Source organism: Dendrobates tinctorius, unplaced genomic scaffold, assembly GCF_039654945.1.
Source record: "Dendrobates tinctorius isolate UK_male_01 unplaced genomic scaffold, ASM3965494v1 ptg000071l, whole genome shotgun sequence".
NCBI lineage: Eukaryota > Metazoa > Chordata > Amphibia > Anura > Dendrobatidae > Dendrobates > Dendrobates tinctorius.
Window position 1 is genome coordinate 2498765 of NW_027361739.1, and position 21040 is coordinate 2519804.

Consider the following 21040-nt stretch of genomic DNA (forward strand, 5'->3'; position numbering starts at 1 on the left):
CTTATCTGCGTAGTAATCCATCCTTCTCATGTCTATGTAGTCAGATTGCTTCTGTTACAGTATCTTTGTAGGCACTAAGCTTGGTTCTGCTCCCATATCTATGCAGCAAGCTCCGTTCTATTTATATATCTATGTACAAGCCTGTTATCTCTGCTGCTTTAATGCAGCAGCCAGAGATAAGTTTAGCAAAAGGTGGGCGACTGCAACTCGAGGGCCACTGCCTTGTGATTGCCCCCCAGGCTGAAAAGTGACAGCCAGCCCCTTGCTACATCTATTTGGCCGACCAAAGAACTTCTAACCAAACGGCAGTCCTGGCTCTGGTTGACCTCTGCCAGGTCAACTAGTACATGACTTGTCCTTAAAGAGCTTGTGCAGGTTTCAAATAACAGTGCCACACCTGTATATTGGATGTGCTTGGTATTGCAACTCATACATGGATAAAGCCTTCTATACTTCCAAGATATTGCAAGCAAGCCTTCTTGATATCATTATGGCATGGTCAATTCTGAAACTAATTGGAGGGATAAATAAATCCATCACTGTACTCCAATGGTTTTTTAAAGGGAGTTCGTTAGCACTGGTATACCCTTGGTGTGGCCAAACAGATCAATGCACCTTCCCAACTACTTGTTCTCCATCATCTCTGCTCTCCTCTGGTTCTTGTAAAGCCGGAGCTGTCAATCAATGAATTAGGAAGGTGAAGATAGGAGTATAACAAGTAGGTGGGAAGGTGCACTGATCTGTTTGGTCACACCAAGGGTGCACCGGGTGTCTGGGTTTGGTCTGAACAGTCATTTTGTGCTCAATTACTATATAAGCAAGGAGTTGTTAATGAGAGTTTTTGAGCTGCTATCATAGAAAAAAAAATGTGCTAATAATAACAATAATTTCAGACAGCAGATTTCTATGTCTGTTTAAATCCATTTTAAGGTGCGTTAATTTGGTTTCTGTCCTTTGTAGAAGATAATGGGAAAAACACAGGAGCATCTAAGCCTTCGCCAGTTTTGAGGATTTTCGCATTAGAATAGGGCAGTTGGCTGCAGCGGGATGGCAGGATGTCAGCCAGTGAACGTTCACAATGTTGGGAGGAAATCGCATTCTGGAAGGATTTTTTTCCTTGGCCTCATCATTGTGCACCGTGTCCCTTATCTTTTCAGACAGGTACAGTAGTCTTCCCTGGGTACTAGTATCCTCATTGACCCTGTAACAAAAGAACGCATCAAAATGTGCGCACACAGAAGCGGAGCGAGCGGTTACTGCACTACATCTTTGTGTATCAACCGAAAGACTCCTTAAACACACAATGACAGCCTATGTACACACCGACACTAGCGCCGCGCCTGTATGAGTAACATCAGCGTTCCCTTGTTCCCGTCTCTACAGTAAAGAACAGTTTTATCCACTCATAGTCACTTCTGTCAGTTACTTGTACAAACAGGTCCACATGCACCAACCTTTGCACCAATGCCGACAAGTGCAGAGCCTGCTGAGCTTCAGGGGGCATGGTGCCCGAGGTTATGTTCCATGAAGGGTCCTTTAAACATTTTAGATTTCCAAATTAATCACAGATTTATCCATGCTGACCTGGGCAGCACTGCAGCCAATCACGCTACTTTACTTTTCTACTGAAGAAGTCGCAAAATCAAGCACTTTTAGGGTTAATGGATTAGGCCTGGAAGTCAGGCATGGAATATGAATAACACATGCGACTGGGGCTGCAGGCAATTAGCCGACAGACCGCCACACTGGAATAAATACCCTGCAGACATGCCGTATACATGTGAAACGCGTGGTATGAAGCTGTGAAAAATGTGTTTATGCACATGATTTACACCGGTCCGAATAATCTAAACAAGGGCGTAACAATGAAATCAGATAGGCCACCAATGTCTGATTAGTGGAGGTAAAGGGTTTACTTTTATTTATTTATTTTTCAAAATTAGAGGTTTTGCGGCAAATCCTCCCCTCCCAAATGACTAGGTAATGAGTTTCTGATCACAAGAGGTCCCGCCACTAGGACCCCACCAGTCCTGAGAAACAGACTCTTCAGTGTCAGGCAAATGCCAATGGTGTAATTTCCTCCTGCGGTTTTTTTTTTTTTTTACACTTTATATAATCAAGTGAGCAGCTTCCAAACGACTACTTGAAAAATGGACGGGTCACTTTTAGCCGCTTTACGACTTTAGAAGCCCGAAGCAGGTAACAGAAGCTCAGAAAGAACAAACTTTATTCCTTCCCGGAGCTTCCTGCTTTCAGTGATAGAGGTGTGCTGGAATGATAATTTCACGGCACAGTACACAGTGAGTGGAGTCTATAAGCGTGCGACACCACTTTGATTGACAGTTTACTCTGCAGCACTTCTGTGGGGCGAGAACAGTCAAAGTGCCAGAGACTGCTTAGAGCTGTCGCCGCCCACTGTATAGGGAGCAGTAACCAAATTCGTTCCACAAACGCCTTCCGATAGCTTTGGTGAATAAATCCGCTTTTTGGTTCTTCTTTAATCACCATCAAGTCTTCTGAGAATTAGATTTCGGTGCACAAGGGCCGGACGATTCCCCGGCCCCTTTGCCTGCATCCGGTCTTTAGATAACAAGCCACTGCTTTTCAAGTGACCTGCCTCATTTGTTTGAAGAGTTCAAATAGAGGAGACAGGCGGAGGGGCCAGGAAATCACATACAGGAAGGAGAAGACCCAGTGCACAGTCCGGACCTTGTGCACCGAAACCTAATTATCAGAAGGCTTCAAATGGTGATTTAAGAAGAATCACAAAGTGGATTTCTTCACCAAAGGTATTGATGTAATCAGTATTACAGCAATGCATTTACATTACAAAATTGTGCTGAATCTGCCTGAAAAAGACATCATGTACACATAACCCAAAAGACAACATGAACTAAAATCTGTAGGGTTACATCAGCGCAACGAATGCTCACCAGACTATTCGTTCAACTTCCTTCTATCTAATGTTTATTGGCTACCATGATCGGGTTATCCAACTTCTGAGAAAAAAAATTCAAGATAGTTGCAACTGTAATATACAAAAAAAAAAAAAATTATAAGCATTTTAGAAATCCCTTCAAGAGGGGTTGTCCACTATTTCACTTGTTCTTTTTACAGTTATTAATAAGCCCCCAAAACCGTGTGGGCAGCATGATCCTTGCACAGATGTACCATAGTGTTTTGTCATGCAATAGTTTAGAGAGAAGCATTACAAGAGGTGCAGAGATAGGTAAGGGATGAGCAGAGGGAACCAGCGGGGACGTCTTGTGTCGGCTGCGGTGTATGAATAAATTCACCGTCTCCTAGCGTAATGCCAAGACATAACAAGCAGCAAATAATCGCAGACAGTACTTCACATATACCTTCCATTTAATATAAAACAAGCTGGTAAATAGGTTTACAATTTTCCCTTTTTGCTGCATCTGCTCAGGAAAAAATTTTTTTTGTGTCCGCCATATACCTGGTGGCGTGGTGCAGCAGGTCTCCTGTGCACGGTGTAGTCAAGGCCACAGCATATAACAAGATGTTGAATAGTAGCACCATACGGAAGTCACAACTCACATGAAAAATCTGTTCTAATCTGCTATGTAACAGATCCCTGCACACCAAACAGAACACAACGACGTCTACTGGGTCAATGATGTTTGTCAGTTTAGATCACAGGACAGAACTGACGGAAGTGTGAATATATGCTAAGGGCTCATTCAGATGTCAGTTTTTTGTTTCATGCGCGAGAAAAAAACTGTCCAAGTTTCATCAGCACTGTTATACTGAGCGTGGTACGAGTTTTCAGTTTTTCTCAAATGAGAGAAAAAAAATTCTCCACTTTTTCTTATCTAACCACCTGTATGATGCTGACCAATCATAAGTAGGCAGCAAAGCCGCAGAAAAAGAGCACGCCCACACCATAGCTTAGAGCAGGTTTCTCATGGTGCGAGATGTAATGATAGAGTACCGATCTCCTGGTCTAACCTCCTGCAAGAGTTAAGGCCCCGTCACACTAAACGATGTCCCAGCGATCCCACCAACGATCCGACACGATGGGATCGCTGGGACATCGTTAAACAGCCCTAGCGATCAGGACCAGCGACACTGGACACTGGTTTCTAAAGTAAACGTCGGGTATCCAGGAGCCGCGCGACTCCTAGATACCTGACGTTTACCTTGGAAACCAGCGTGTACGCCAGTTTCCAAGGTAAACAGCGGGTATCCAGGAGCCGCGGCTCCTGGATACCCGACGTTTACATTAGCAACCAGTGTCCAGCGTCGCTAATCGCTGATCTCTCGCTGCCACACGCAGTGATGCGCGCTGGGCAGTGGGAGACAAGCGATCGAAAAACGGCCCAGGCCGCTCGAGCACGATCAGCAATAACCGGCCAGGGGGCCGGTCGCTGATCCCCGTCACACACAGCAATCTCGCTGGCGAGATCACTGATGTGTCTCAAAAACAGCGCTTAGTGTGACGGGGCCTTTAGTGTGGAGGAAGGGGGCAGTGCAGCTAAGCTGTGTCACCTTGCTGACCCTTTGATCAACTCTTCGCCTGCGCAGTCACCTCTCCTTTACAGCCCCCATGTGTCTGTAATTACACTTATGGGGGCTGTTTTCAGGCAACTGTAATCACTTTATAGACAGATCAGGGATGTCAATATGTCTCACACAGGAGTAAATTGCCTGTTCTGGGCTCCTCCCGTGTGAAAAAGTGACAGCACTTATCTCACTGCAGAGCAAGTACAAGTTGCCTGAGCACAGCAGATACAAGTGTGGTAGTGACACATCTTCAAACAGGCAGTGTTAGGCGAGGGGCAGTACAGCTACAGGGGGCGTATTCTTTCTCCTGTATTGCTGCTTGCTTATGATTATTCAGCATTATACAGTGAGAAAAAGTACATACCCCCAGAAAAAACTGACAACACCCAACTTGGACTGGGTTTTATGGCACTATGCAGTCGAGTGTCAAATTCAATAGGAAAATTAAGGCTACGTTCACACGTAGCGGTACTCTCGCGGAAATTACCGCGAGAGTTTCGGAATTCCATTCCGCGGGAAAATCGCATTTTAAATTCCCGCGATTTTCCCGCGGAAAAACTAGCATTTTGCAAGCGTAATTAGCTTGCAGAATTGCTAGCGTTTTCCATCGCTTGGAGAACTGATTGACAGGTTGGTCACACTCGTCAAACATAGTGTTTGACAAGTGTGACCAACTTTTTACTACTGAGCCCGCCTATGCGGCATCAGTAGTAAAAGATAAAATGTAAAAAATAATAAAAAAAAATAAAAAATGGTGTTATTATTCTTACCTTCCGACGTCCCGCGCAGCCTTCCCGCCTCTCTCCACGCTCTCGTTCCCAGTAATCCTTTGCGAAAATGCCCGCGAAGACGTACGTTCTCGCGGGATCGCGACGTCTCGCGGTAATTCGCGATCCCGCGAGAACAGACGTCATCGCGGGCATTTTCGCAAAGGATTACTGGGAACAAGAGCGTGGAGAGAGGCGGGAAGGCTGCGCGGGACGTCGAAAGGTAAGAATAACACCATTTTTTATTTTAAATTCTATTTCTTACAGGGATATGGTACCCAAAGCCTGGAGGACAGTCTCCTCTCCTCCGGACCGTGGGTACCATCCGCAATTGTTCTGCTTACTTTTCGCATGGTGTGCATAGTCACATGCGGGAAGTAAGCGGAACAATGCATTCCTATGGGTGCGGGATCGCCGCGATTCCGCAAAATTAATGAGCATGCTGCGTTTTTTAACGCAAAGCGATTCCGCCGCGGTAAAAACCGCAGCATTAGCACAGCATTGCGGATCTGAGAGCACGGGCACGTCGAGCAGCGCTAACTGCGCATGCCCACGAAACTATAGTACAGCGCAGGCGCCAGCATTTCAAAAGAATACTGAGGAGGCGGCGCCAAATACGAAATGACTGATGGATGCGAGGCGTCTGTCAGAGGGGGAAAGACCTGCACCCCGTTCAAGATTCTGGTATGTCTGACCAATTTTAAAAACGATTATTTCTGCGGTGGAAGGGACACTAAGTAAAAGAGCCACCTTGACAGAATGAGGCATTAGTGCTGCACAAGGTGGCTCTTTTAGTTAAAAACGCCTGGAGGGGGTGACAGGTTCCCTTTAACAGCAAAATTACAGCTACTATTACGAGCAAGGAATACATAAATCCATTTTGTGCAGAAAGCATAAAAAGATGAGGTCTGATAGTAGGCCTACCTTGGAAACCAGGATCCACGTGGTGTCCGTAAGACCCTGAATCTCCCTCCATACACAGCAGAAATCCTAGCAGACAAAAAAAAAAACAAACAAAAGGAATGAAATGTAGATTTTCTGTCTCTCGTCCCTTCCCTCTCTGTTTCCTACACCTGTTTTGAATAATTTCATCAAGAAACAATGATCACATTTAATGCAAATTCTCTGCATGGCGCTGAGTCCCACATTCCTACAGGCATAGCTGAGTTTTTCCTTTTCACACCATCTTGTAAACGGAGTATTACTAAAGCTGACACATACAAGTGTCTGCAATGTGGTACGAACTCAGCGTGGAACCCGGGAGCGTCTGTTCAGACTGCATATTGGCCTTTTTATGTTTCAAGGAAAAGAGTAAAATCAACATAAATAAATTAGAACAGAGAAATAAACTGCATGAAAGCCGCATAATCATATAATCACCTCTAAGGTTGTTAATGGAATTGGCATTATTTATTTTATTTTTTGGATCACTTCAAACTTTCTAACTGAATGTATTTAAAGAGGACCTATCACTTGCTCAAAAAAATTGCATTAAAGGGTTGACCACCGTTAGATACAAGTCTGCAGTCACTATGTAACTAGTGCATGCGCTATGAGGAGTCTACAGTGCCAGGAAAGGCAGGCACTTAAGAGCAAGTGCGCGATTTGTGTACATGCGGTCACGTGCCGACTAGACGTGTGTGGCCTTGCTCAATGCATGTGTATTGAGAGAGACCAGACAAGTCTAGTCGGAATGCGGCCGGAAGTATACTAATCATGTACTTGTGGTCACAGGAGTGCCTGCTCCTGGCTTCAGAGAATTCTCAGAGTAGAGGATAGAGTCACATAGTAGAAAAGAGTCACAGAGTGACTGCAGACTTGTACTGAAAGGCCAGGTAACTACTTTACATACCTTATAACATTTCTTGAGCTTCTAATTCTGCCGCTGCTTTCCGTTTTGTGCTGCATCACTCCATCACATGTGTGTCGCTTGGAGAGCAGTATGTGAAATTTCTGCTTGCAGTCCAACAAGGTGTTTCTTCAGCGTCTTCTCTGGGAGTTTTTTCTTTCACGAATCCCTACTAGACACCTACCAATCACAGCTTGCCAGCTGTTCTAGCAGTCTAAGGGCTCATTCTGATGTGCATTTTGCATGTACACCTACCCAATATAATCTCCGATGCTGTTCACATGTGCTTTTTCATGGACCTTTGGGTCTGTGCAAAACTGATGGAGACATATCCTTTTTTTTCCCTTTATGACAGATGCCAATACAAGTCTATGGGTTTGCGAATACATACACACCTGTGCCATCCATGTGTGGTCTGTGAAAATCACTTATGAGGTAAAAATAGATAAACAGACCAAACATTTATGACACCTGTACCTTTTTTTCACGGACGTGTGAATGAGGCTTAAGTCGAAGTTGAGCAGTGATTGGCAGCATCTTGGAGGGAGTGATAAAAGCCCCACCCCCAGAGAAGACTTAAATGCTCAGCTGCACTACAAGCAGAGATTTCACATACCGCTCTCCAAAATCAACAAAATTTGTAATGGAGTGATGCAGTGCAAAAAAGAAAAAAGGAGCAAAATCAGTGATGGTCATGGATTTTTTTTTCTTTTTAAACAACTTATTTTCCATTTTAACGCAATAACAATACATAATAAACACTAGTAACCTTTAGAATCATACAAATGATGTAATAAGTATCATCAATGACAAGGTTCAATTAAATCACTTCAATACGAAGGTGCGGGATCACTTCTCGTCTACAAGACCTAACCATAATGATGTCAATTACAGACTTCTGACTCCAGATCAATATTTTGAATAACATAGAAAAGATTTAAGGACAAAATCAAAAATCATATACTCTTACACTCAATCCATCCAACCAAACATACCGGTCCCCATGGCCATCCATTCCACTCTCCAGATAGGTCTACACCTGTAGAACTAAATATTCAGAGAAGTCTGCGGGGAAACTATTGGGCAGTGTCCATTTCTAACTAACATCTCTATTTATTATCAAATTTATAGGTCCTCTTTAAAGGGAATTTCCACAGCTTTGGTATTGCATAGTTGTCAACATTTCTGGGGATGTTTAAGCACCACCCAACACTTCCCCGTTAGCATACCCGGCTGCCCCATACTGCCCACTTATGGTTGAGGCTTATATAACCTCTGTCCCAGGAGTCTCGGGAAATTTGGCACAATAAGCAAATATGATACTCATTGATTGGGGTCTGACACATGGCACTCCCACCAATCAACTGGGATAATATACTGGTATTACATGCAAGTCAACCACAAACTAGCTTAAAGGAGCTGAATGAGAAAGGGAAAAAATTATTATGCCCTTACAAAACACGGCACTACTCGTACTGTAGCGTTCAGAGCTACAGCGGCCATTGTAGAAAGACACAAGTGGGGGACCAAAACACCGCAAGGTTGGCACCACCAGTCCTAGGAGGTATGATATAGATTGGACACATGTAGTTCAATGGAGAGTCATGTTAAAGCACCTATACACATTAGATTTAATGTACAAGGGGATCCTCCAACACATTTGCCAATGACTATGTAAAACACTTGTAAAAGGTGGTGTTCTGGGGGGGCATTACTTGGAGGGGCTGAAGGCAAGGCTTAACATCTGCAAAAACTACTGCATCTATGGAAGCAGTGTGCGGTAAATCCGGCCTGCTCCGGGTTGTTCATAGCATTACCACTGCTTAAGAAAAGTCCATGTGACAATTTGTGAGACCGAAAGGCTTTTCCATGAAGAAAGTCCCGTTCTCTGTCTGGCTATTAACTCTTCAACGCACACAAACTAACAATTTTATCTTAAAATAGCGATAAAAATCTCACAAGCATATAAAAATAATCATTTGATTTTCATCCTGAACTAAACAGATGTTTATCTATCCGTAAGTGATCTGTATGGCATCCATTTTTATATATCAGCAGTTACTAAAATTTACGAGACCAAAAATCGTTTCCTAGGTTAATAATTACAATGAATCAGGAAAAATCAGATGCTATCCAGTTGATCCATATGGGATCCAATTTATAATTAAAATGGGAACAACAAAAACCAAGAAAGGGTTAGGAATCATTCATACGAACGTATTTCTAGTCTGAATGCTGTAAAAACGGACAAAACGCGGACTGATGTTATTTCATAGGGCTGTTCAGGTGCCAGTATTTTTTTTCTTCTTTTTGCATTTTAGATTTTTTAAATTCAATACTTATTCAAAAATGTTAACATTTTCATCACAAAAGATAAAATAAAAGTCAGAGGGTAGCATAATCTTGAAGGTGACATCACATAAGTGCAATATAATAGGGGTGGGGGAAGGAGTGGATGGAGGGGAGTAAGGGGTGGATGGGGGAAAGAAGTGGATGGAGGGGCGTAAGGGGTGGATGGGGGAAAGGAGTGTATGGAGGAAAGAAGTGTATGGAGGGGAGTAAGGTGTGGATGGGGAAAGGAGTGGATGGAGGGGAGTAAGGGGTGGATGGGGGAAAAGAGTGGATGGAGGGGGGAAAGGAGTGGATGGAGGGGAGCAAGGGATGGATGGGGGAAAGGAGTGGATGCAGGGGAGCAAGGGATGGATGGGGGAAAGGAGTGGATGGAGGGGAGCAAGGGATAGATGGGGGGACTCTAATGATCTAATGAAGGGTTTGTTCTTCTATGGGGTTGAGAGCGAACCAGAGGAGCCTAAGGGTTGGAATTTCTGTACTTTAGATGAAGCTTTCCTATGCAAGTCTATGGGTGCGCAACAAATTCCATAAGGATCAACTGTATAGCATCCAATTTTTATGGATACATTAAAGCTTAATACAGAAAGCTGTATTTATTCTTGGAAATTTTAATAACTGGCGATGTATAAAAACCGACATCATACAGATGACAAGTTTTTTTTTCCTCATACTATGTTTTTCACTGAGGCAGGTAGACAACTTTTTTCATTGACTCTCAATACATCGGTTAAAAACAGATGAAACGTGGATGAAGTACAAGTCTGTCTTCTGTGCATCATTTGTTTTACACAAATCAGATCCCCACGGACTATAATAAGAAAGTTTGCAATATATCTTATCAGAGAAATCGGCTTCTTTGTTCTCATATGAACCACTTCTCATCCAGACCTGAAGGTATTATTAGCACAAAAAACAGCTGAAATCTGTCTTGGTCAGAAAGAGACAGCAAGCCCACTGATGAGTCAGATTACAGCCGCCTATGGAATTCTATGGAAAGAACAGGAAGGAGGAGCAGAGCGAGAGAAAGGTTAAGAAATAAGAAAGATATCCATCTATCCCTAGAGCTGGATTCACAGCCACACTGCTGATCTATTATCTTCCATGCTGCTGCTGCTGCCTGCTTCAGAACTTGTTTTACAGAGAGAAAAAGGAGCTGGAATCCCTCATCCCTGTGTGTGTGTTGTGTATAGGAGACACTAACAGGTGCTAGTCTCCATCCACCATCTTAGAGACAACTAAAATTATAGAACCCACAGAGGGGGAAACTAGTGAAAAATGCAGGATAGAAGTCATAAAATGGGTAGAAATCATGTTGTATCTCATACGATCACACAATAGCCTGCTCTGAAAAGTCACCTGAAATGACAGTATTATGATCAATGATCCTGATTGATCGTTCTGGAGATTGTCTATAATCGTATTAGGTAGGTATGTAAGCCAAACAACACGACTGGTCTCTCTTAAATGGGTGCTTGAGTATGGTTCCTCACAGTATGCATCAGAGGAATTACTTGTCACTCCAAAGTAATAGATGCAAACTATTAAAGGGGTTGTTGCGCCGGGTAAGGCACATTCATCGCCCCCCACCCAATTTGACTATTCTATCGACGAAGCCATGCAGCTCCGTAACTGAGAAGTTCTGGCCGCCACCAAAACTGGGAACAGCTGATCAGCAGGGGTGCAGAGTGTCACACCCCACCGATCAGACTTTGATGATGTATCCTAAAAATAGGCCATCAATGTTACCCTTTATATATCTGCAATCTGCCTGATGAAGGTCTGGAATTATGGCCCGAAACGTATATTATTTTCAACTGCATAAGACTTGAAAGTTTGCATCTACTACATTGGAGCACAGAGTTATTCTGGTGGAGCTCGGAGTCAGGATCATCCCTCAGAGCGGACCGTCAGGAGAGGCACCAGAAAGACCCCTGGTCGGAGCTGGCCTGTAGGCTGTAATATGAATGAAAACATTGCGCTCCTGGTATGTTTAATAGCAATATTTATCTTTTCAAGCTGCATAAATCACATAAAAAGCAGTCTATGTCACGGGGCTGTCAGAAAACATAATGTAATAGAAGCAAAGGGGTCTAGCCAAGCACTGAACTTTCCTGTCATAATGTGGAAGGCAGTGAACCACAGAGACTTGTCATGGTCCATTTCCGCTCACATTCTTTCGTTACCAGTAAGTGTATTATTAAAGTAGACTATCCGCCCCGTCCAACATAAGTTACATACTCTGCATATAGCACAAATACATACACAACACATTTGTTTACCGAACATTTCCCAAAATCGACAGTGGCATATCCATACCAAATGTTGAGGATTTTGGTGCAGATTCTGAAAAATTAAAAATAAGAATCCAGGGCTGTTACTGGGCTTCTTGCAGTAGTTATGATAATATCACTAGTTTTATCTGCTGCATTTCACCCTCTCCATGATATGCTCTGTCTAACTACATCTGTTCCATTAATTGACAGCTTTCTATACTGTGCATAGGCAGAAAGCTGCCAATCAATGGTGAACATAAATATTGAAGACTACATAGCAGAAGCTCATTATTGAGAAGACTAGCAGAGTTGCAGCAGATAAAACGGGTTTATCAAAATTATAGCAAGAAGCCCAGTAATTCATAAACCACTGGAATCACTGGTAATGTCTTCTCATTCAAATCTCATCCAATTGACCTCTAGTGTATTGTTCTGTTTTGCAGATCTGCACTAAAATATCCATTTCTGTGCAGGTACCTTTGTTTAATATGAACAAATTAAAAAAAAAAAATACTGATCTGTGAGTAAAAAAAGAAAAAACTAACCACAAGACGAAAGAAGAACAAATAGCGTAGGAATGATATACTTAAATAATTATTTGTTATTTGGTGGGTGTTCTTTACACCAGTGCTGCAAAACATGAGAATACAAACCAAGGCGCAGACAGGCTCCCCAATGTGGACCTTCTGCTGCCATCCAAGATCCTCAGTTGTGTTTCATTGCCATATAGTCTACTTTAGGCTATGAACCCACGTATGCAGAAAATTCCTGACTGAAAACTAGACTCCTTCCCAGGAAACACACGTTTTTTTCCACGCGATTTTTGCACGTTTTTTTCCGGGGCGTCCCCAGTCTCATAGAAAATAGTCAGAAATGTGGATTTTTCTGCGAAATTAATGGGCATGCTGCGTTTTTTACCGTGATGCTTTTTTTCGCGGAAAAAAACGCATCAATATGCACAAAAAGTGCAGAATTCATTAAAATGAATGGGATTGTTTCTTGTAAGCCTTTAAGCGGTTTTGCCGGTAAAAACGTTTACGTGTCCACACACCCTTACTATAGGACACTTTTCAGACAGTGCACTTCATTTCTGAAACTTTTTTTTAACCACATAGGCAAGATGCAAATAAGCCCATCTCCATAACTATATATATATAGACACATCTCTACAACAACTGTTAAGAGGAGACTTTGTGCAAGAGGCCTTCATGGTAAAATAGCTGCTAGGAAACCACTGCTAAGGACAGGCAACAAGCAGAAGAGACTTGTTTGGGCTGAAGAACACAAGGAATGGATATTAGACCAGTGGAAATCTGTGCATTGGTCTGATGAGTCCAAATTTGAGATCTTTGGTTTCAACTGCCGTGTCTTTGAGCGACGCAGAAAAGGTGAACGGATGGACTCTACATGCCTGGTTCCCACCGAGAAGCATGGAGGGTAGGTGTGATGGTGTGGGGGTGCTTTGCTGGTGACACTGTTGGGGATTCATCCAAAATTGAAGGCATACTGAACCAGCATAGCTACCACAGCATCTTGAAGCGGCATGCTATTCCATCAGATTTGCGTTTAGTTGGACCATCATTTATTTTTCAACAAGACAATGACCCCAAACACACCTACAGGCTGTGTAAGGGCTATTCGACCAAGAAGGAGAGTGATGGGGTGCTACGCCAGATGACCTGGCCTCCACAGTCACAATACCTGAACCCAATCGAGATGGTTTGGGGTGAGTTGGAGCGCAGATTGAAAGCAAAAGGGCCAACAAGTGCCAAGCATCTCTGGGAACTCCTTCAAGACTGTTGGAAGACCATTTCCGGTGACTACCTCTTGAAGCTCATCAAGAGAATGCCAAGAGTGTGCAAAGCATTAATCAAAGCAAAAGGTGGCTACTTTGAAGAACCTAGAATATAAGACATATTTTCAGTTGTTTCACACTTTTTTGTTAATTATATAATTCCACATGTGTTAATTCATAGTTTTGATGCCTTCAGAGTGAATCTACAATTTTCATAGTCATGAAAATAAAGAAAACTCTTTGAATGAGGTGTGTCCAAACTTTTGGTCTGTACTGTGTGTATATATATATATATATATATATATATATATATATATATATATATATATATATATATACACACACATACATACACGGGGATTACTCTCTTGGCAGGTCTTTGAGGTAAACACTGTCACGCTCAGGGTTAAAATTAAGCCATTCAGTTTATTATTTAGACAGTTCCAGCAGCCATTACACTGTCTGTTAAACCTTCAGCTTTAACACATGGATGCAGATACAGTCTCTCACTGACCCTGGTCAGTATAACACACGGTTGTCAAGACCGTTACCTGTTGGATCGCCCCAACAGTTTTGGGGATCCCTCTTGTCCTCAGAGGCATCCGATAGATATCAGTTCACGCACAGTCTCTTTCTGACCCCGGTCAGTATCACACGGTTTTAAAGTCCGTTACCTGTTGGCCACGCAGGTTCCCAGATCCCTCTTACCGCAGAGGCATCCTGTACTCATTTCTCTCTGACCTCGGTCAGTATCACACGGTTTTCAAGACCGTCAGCTCCTTTTGGCTTGGAGTCGCCTGCACGGCTTCCCCATGCTATGCGACGTCCGAGCCTGGAACATGGGAGCTCTATCCACACTGACAGTCTCCAACACACTCTCTCCCATGTGCAACACACCTGCATTACATAGCCTGTAACCACTCCCAGTTACCTACCACATGGCTAGTCACATGATCATGACCTCATCACAGGTCCTGCAGATTCACAACCACACACATCTTCAACCACACACACATCTTCAGCCAAAACGGGGTACAGTGAGCCCCCTTACCACAGTGTGTGGTACATGGGTAGCCAGACCCTCCCAACTCTCAAAGCTACCCGTAGCCCGGACCCAAATGTTTACAACTACTTAAGAAAACACTCCGGGCTACATCACAGGGAGCTGCCATCCCCGTGACACATACTTTCCATTAACCACGCGATCACCCCTCACACCACAATATATATGTAATCATTAGGAGCCCACTGTAAAATTTTCAGTTTGTCTGATTTTTCTCTTTATAGGCATGTTTTTGAGTAAAATGTGAATTGCTCTTTTATTCTATAAACTTCATGTATTTGAATTTTCAAGGTCTGGAGATTGGGCTGGCCATGAAAGGGTGACAGGGATTTGATGTGGTGGTCCATACACACATTGGTTGACCTAACTGTGTGGCATGGCGCATTGTCCTGCTGGAAAAACCAGGCCTCAGAGTTGGGGAACATTGCCTGAGCAGAAGGAATCAACTGTTTTTCCAGGATAACCTTGTATGCGGCTTGATTCATACGTCTTCAACAAAGATTAACCTGCCCAATTCCAGCCTTGCTGAAGCATCCCCAGATCATCACCGATCCTCCACCAAATTTAACAGTGGGTGCAAGACACTAATGGCTGTCACGGTCACATGTCTCTGGACGCAGCAAGTACCGCAAGGCGAACCCATATGACACACGTGACCCTGGATACACAGCCTTCAGTGGGGCGAATTTAAATAATAGGACGTGCAGCTGGATACACCGCCTCCAACTGGCGAATTTAGACATTACACGTATATACAAGTCTGGAAATCCCACCTCCAGTAAAGCGAATTTAAACAATAAGGGAAACCTGGGAAACATTAACATTCCCTGCGATAGGAAATAGGGAAGTGGAGACCTCCTTAGCTCCCCTGAGCCAGTGTCCCTACATTCCTAACATTCCCTATGCCGGTTCTGCACTGGGCGCGCAACAGAAACCTAAAAACCCTAGCTCGCCCTGTACCTAAACCCTCACTAGGGAATTGGTCGGTGCGGAAACTAATCCCACCACTGCACTAAAACACACATGAGGAAAGATGACAAAACAGGGGAAACGCCACTTAGCTTTGCTCTGTTGCGTACGTTCCTAGCAACAGAGCCCACCACCTGTGTGCATCTTCTCCTCCACCCGGATCCATCACCATAACTGGATCCTTCACCATAGTGCAGCCTTGGAGCAGAGTCCACCACCAATTGCAGAAGTCCAGTAACAGAGTCCCAAAGATGAGTTCATCTCCTGCCCAAAAAGTCAAGCATGCTTGAGTCCAGCTCTCAGCAACCAAGTCCCACATGCTGAGTGCAACTCTCTCCATAGTCGTCACTCCACCAAGCCATGCAAGCACTTCCTGCCAACACCATAAACTGGGACTCCACCACGCCATGCCAGCCCTTCTTGCAGACCACCTAGCTGCCACTCGTCCCCTCTGGCTGGGCTACGCAGGACTCATGTTCAGCTCCTTCATTCACCCAGGCTTCCTTGTGAATGACTAACGCACAATATCACCAACAGTGAATGATACACCTGACACTCATTTATAGAGCATTCACACCTGTTACCTAATCACGTGCACTTAACCAAAGAACTAAAGTGCGATACCACTCACCACCACCGGGGCAACTTAGAAAGAACAACACCACGTGTTATAATTCTAATGGCCACCGGGGGCAATCACATCACTTTGGCACCTAGCCAAAGGAAAAAAAGTTCACTTATCCATTTAAACTGTCAGATCCACGCTGGATCATGACAATGGCTAGGCGGAGACCTGGAGAGGCGTACAAGCCACAGACGACCTGCTGTTATACAAAGCTGAAAATTAGACTCATCAGAGAAGATTACCTTACTCCAGTCCTCTATGGTCCAATCCTATGGTCTTTAGCAAAATTCAGCCTGGCTCTCCTTTGCTTCTCATTGATGAAAGGCCTTTTTCTAGCTTTACATGACTTGAGCCCTACCTTTAGGAGCTTGCTACAAACTGTTCTTGCAATGCATGTCACCCCAGCTGCCATTCCTTTTGTTGGTCACTTGATGTCATCCTGCGATTGGAGAGTCATTGTTGCCCTCTGCCAGTCTGTAGCTTTGTTGTCCCCAATGTCTGCTGCTTGACCTTGTTGTAATGGACTTCAGTCTTAGAAATTTTAAGGCTGGAGGCAACATGACTCTCACTGTATCCCTCTGCTAGTAAAGCCAGAATTGAGCCCTTCTTTTCTTCACTCAAGACTTTTCTTTTCAACTCCTCTGACATGGTTAAAAGTTATTTTTTCATTCCTATTAGTTTTGGGATATTACTAGCACTAGTTTTGCCATCCAGCTTGTCCTATTGCAAGAGAATATTGAACACCACAGCAGGATGTTTTTTATACTTTCCTTTGTTAAATAAGATTTGGTTCAGGTGATCACCTAATCAGAAGCGCATTAAGTAGAATGAGGTGTACTCTGGTTGGAATTCAACTGACACTGGAATGGAATGGCTGTCAGACATGTAGGGAAGCTGATTTTTATAAAATTGTGCAGTCGTCTCTTAATTTGAGATATATACAATATATATAGTTTTTTGTGGTTTGTTTTTTTTAAGCCATTGTTTGATATTGCTCTATATAGAAACGTTTTCAGTCCTTCTCATTGGCAAATTTTCAATGTGTTTTCCACTTTAACAAAACACTTATTCATGTGGAATAACAAAACAGCAGATTACTCACCCTTCCCAGGTCCAGTACCGGTTCTTTGTCGCTTTTCCAGGACTCTATTTGCTGCATTGGGGACTTCACAAATGCAGCACACATCACCGTTGCAGCCTATCACTGAGCTGAGTAGGTTGTGCCTTCTACATCAGGAGAACTGCTGAGCTCAGTGACTGGTTGCAGCAGTGATGTGCACTGTAGTCATGACATCTCTGCTCCAGTAAATACACTGGCTACAGAGCACATAGCTACTGCAGCCAGTCACTGCTCTACTGATGTAGAAGGCACAACCTGCTGATCTCAACGATAGACTGCAGCGGTGATATACGTTGCAGTCATGGCATCACTGCTGCACTTAATACACAGAGACCGAAGAAGCAGCGGAAAACGGGATCTGGCTTTGGAATGGTGACTACATATTAGGTTTGATATTTTGCACGTATAAAAGTGTTTGGAGAGCACCTTTATAAAAATGGAAAACCCATTAAATAAAATAAAGAAATTAAAGTTACCTGACTCAACCTCAGCAGGTTTCTGAATGGACATGACATCACTGTATCCAGGACCAGCAGCCCCCTGACCACTGAGGCCATAGACCACTGCACACAGTCAGGTCAGGTGACCAATGGATGAGACATCATCCAAAAAAGTGATGATATTGCACCCATCCTGCAGTGACCTTAGTAACGCAGTGACTCAGTTGAATGAATGTCATAACTTCCAGTCTCGGGGGGAGACAACCGGAAAAAAGGGGGGTTCGGAATGGCAATTTACTTTATTCAGTTCCTTTCCCTGGCCAGTTTTTAAAAAAGGATGGAAAAACCCTTTCAATGAATGGGCTTGTGCAGGAATATTGGATAAACCCCATGATCAAAGAATGGCACTGTCTCTGGGAGATCACCAACCAGAAACCTCATCTGAGATCTTTGATGAATTTGTTGTATGTACTCTCCATCTGACCGCACAATCTACAGCTGAGAAGGAAATATGGGGATGATGAACGTTCTTTAGTTTTAGATTTTTTAGTAGACTGCATTGAATCTTACACTTGTAGTAACCATTTGGTATCTCCGAAGAGTCAAAACTGATCCCCAAACCGAAGCCCCCTTACCCGGATTCATACCCTGTAAGTGCCAGCACCCCTCTGCTATGCCGTCCATCCCGTTCTACAACGTGTCACTGACGGCTTATGTGTGAATGCTACAATTATGCGGCCAGTGACACATTATTGACAGATGGGATTTGTGTCTAGGTCACTAACAAAATATTGAAAATATTTCAGTAACTTTTTAATGTAGGAGGCACAGACCCGCAAGGGAAACAGAATAAATCAAGTGAACAAATTTACGTCTCCCCGGTGGCCTCGATTTTACGATCTACTCCCCCCTCTTCCATGTTTGTGGACAAAGGCTGAGACATTGCTGCTACATAAGCGCACCAACTCAACCACTTTTCGATTCAAAAGGGGACGCTTGACTCTCATCCTCATGATCAATGCATGCCTCACTGGTGATACCACCAAAAATCAGTAAGTTATCACCAATCCTGAGAATAGGTGATAATTTGTAATCTTAGTAAGCTCGGTGATGAAAAAATATGGAAGACTGGTGCACTAGCTAATAACCGGGCCACCCTCGGTGCACTAGCCGGGAACCAGGCCGCCCTCGGTGCACTAGCCGGGAACCAGGCCGCCCTCGGTGCACTAGCCGGGAACCAGGCCGCCCTCGGTGCACTAGCCGGGAACCAGGCCGCCCTCGGTGCACTAGCCGGGAACCAGGCCGCCCTCGGTGCACTAGCCGGGAACCAGGCCGCCCTCGGTGCACTAGCCGGGCCGCCCTCGGTGCACTAGCCGGGAGCTGGGCCGCCCTCGGTGCACTAGCCCACTCATCAAGCTAAGCCTCTTTTCCAGCAGTTATTGGTGGAGCAATTGGCATAGAGGATTCGTAAATATGAATTTAGTAATTTACACCATAAAACAGTAAAATAGGTTGACAAATGGCACTTTTGGTTTCCATGCCTATATTATTATCTAGGACAATAACATTTAACCCTTAAGAATTAATCCCATCATAATTTAAAACTTATCACATATTGAAAAAATAGTCGTTAACTCAACGATCAGTGGAGTCTGACCTCTGGGACCGCCAACAATTCAGAGAATGCCCAATTTAAATGGAGTAGTGGTTGTATAATTGTGCCAAGTACACTCCATTCATTCTGAATAGGACATAAAAAAAAGAAAAAAAAACAACAGCCGAGTGCTGTACACAGAAACCCCCAACAGTCCCATAGAAAGTGAATGGAACAAAGGATCATGCAAGGTGACCACTCCAACCGAGCACTGTCCCTGGCCATCTCCAGCAATTCCACATAGAATGAATGTTACCCGTGGTGTCCAATCCAGTAGGGCATTTCGGAGCCTCTTCTTGTCATCGGTGGGGTTCCCTGTCTTTAGATCCCCACAAATCAACATTTATTTATTGGATAAGTGATCAGTTCAAATGATGAGAATATTGAACTACAGTTTACCTACAAGTACAAAATGTTTTATTTTATGACCAGTAACCTTTAAAGAGACAGAGCAAATCCTCTGCAATGCAAATAAAGCATACTGTAAAGCCAAAGTAAAAATACACTGTACCCCAAAATAGAACGTTATTTTGATTTTCAATGTTCTGCATGATTGAGTCACCAAAAAAAATTTGGAAAATCAAGAACATATTTACATCATAAAGAAGGACCCACATGCCCAAACAACTGCACCGACAGCTGATCCTGATTTATGTAAGCAAAGGAGGAAAAAAAAAAATAATTTGATAGCTATACATTCCAGGAAGGAGAGCAATTAGCCTGTGTAAGGGGATACAAAAGGCGGCATCATTCTCCCTCCACACTCGTCCCGGTAGGTCTTATTGTGTAAAATAAGTTTGACTATTATAAACTGTACACATATTGTTGTGTATTTTATGTTGTATTTAATATGATATAATGCTGCTGTAATGTATATATGTTTTACCCTGTCATGTATTGATGCATAGTTGGATAGGGAAAGCGACAGCGTAGTTCCCATTTCTGGCCACAAGATGGGGGCGTTATAGTATATTCAATATAGTATAGTGAAACTAGTTAAGTAAATAGTTAAACATAGGAGGGGCACAGTAGATAAGGCAGGGAGGACTTCCTGATAGTTTCAGTTCAGGGCCAGGGTGCCCATTAGCTCAGGTGGGCTGACTAGCCCTGGGCAACAACGTGCCATGTAATGTTGACAAAGTCTAAGGCCAAGCCATATAGTATCTGTGGCCAGGACCTCATCAGAAGGAGCAACAGCACCAGTTCTAGCAGTGCAGTATTAGTGGGACTGCAGTTGCTAAAGACTAAGGAGTACAGGCAGGTTGCTCACCATGTGGCAGCTTATTGCGTGGGTTGATGCCCTCAGAACCGGGGCGAAATGGCTGAGGAAGTCCCCAAATGGAGTAAGGTTGAACAGAGAGGACACTGAGGGATGGAAAGGTACGGTCCATCCCGGAAGCAGGCTTAGTTACAGAGAGAGAAGAACAGGGACAGAGGAGGAGTTGCACGTTGTGAAACCTGATGTTGATGTTGGAAAGAATACGAATATGCTGTGTACCAGAATCAGTAAAGTTACCTGTTTGAAAGTTGAATTGGACTGTGGTTCATTTTGTACTAAACCGGACCGAGGAAGACTTCAGAAATGCACAGAGGATCTTGACAGTGT

The 21040-nt window shown here is 43.7% G+C and overlaps 1 protein-coding gene across 4 annotated transcripts in view; it reads right to left on the reverse strand.

Annotated features, from left to right (window-relative positions):
* Positions 1–21040, reverse strand: part of TANC2 (tetratricopeptide repeat, ankyrin repeat and coiled-coil containing 2) — a 621767-nt gene that overhangs the window by 442985 nt on the left and 157742 nt on the right. For 3 of the 4 annotated variants that reach the window (XM_073582322.1, XM_073582320.1, XM_073582325.1), the window contains exons 2-3: positions 6219–6284; positions 2934–3028 (exon numbers count right to left, since the gene is read on the reverse strand). The gene's annotated coding sequence lies outside the window, so the exon portion shown is untranslated. The remainder of the gene's footprint in view (positions 1–2933; positions 3029–6218; positions 6285–21040) is intronic. The other variant, XM_073582321.1, reaches the window with a different exon arrangement.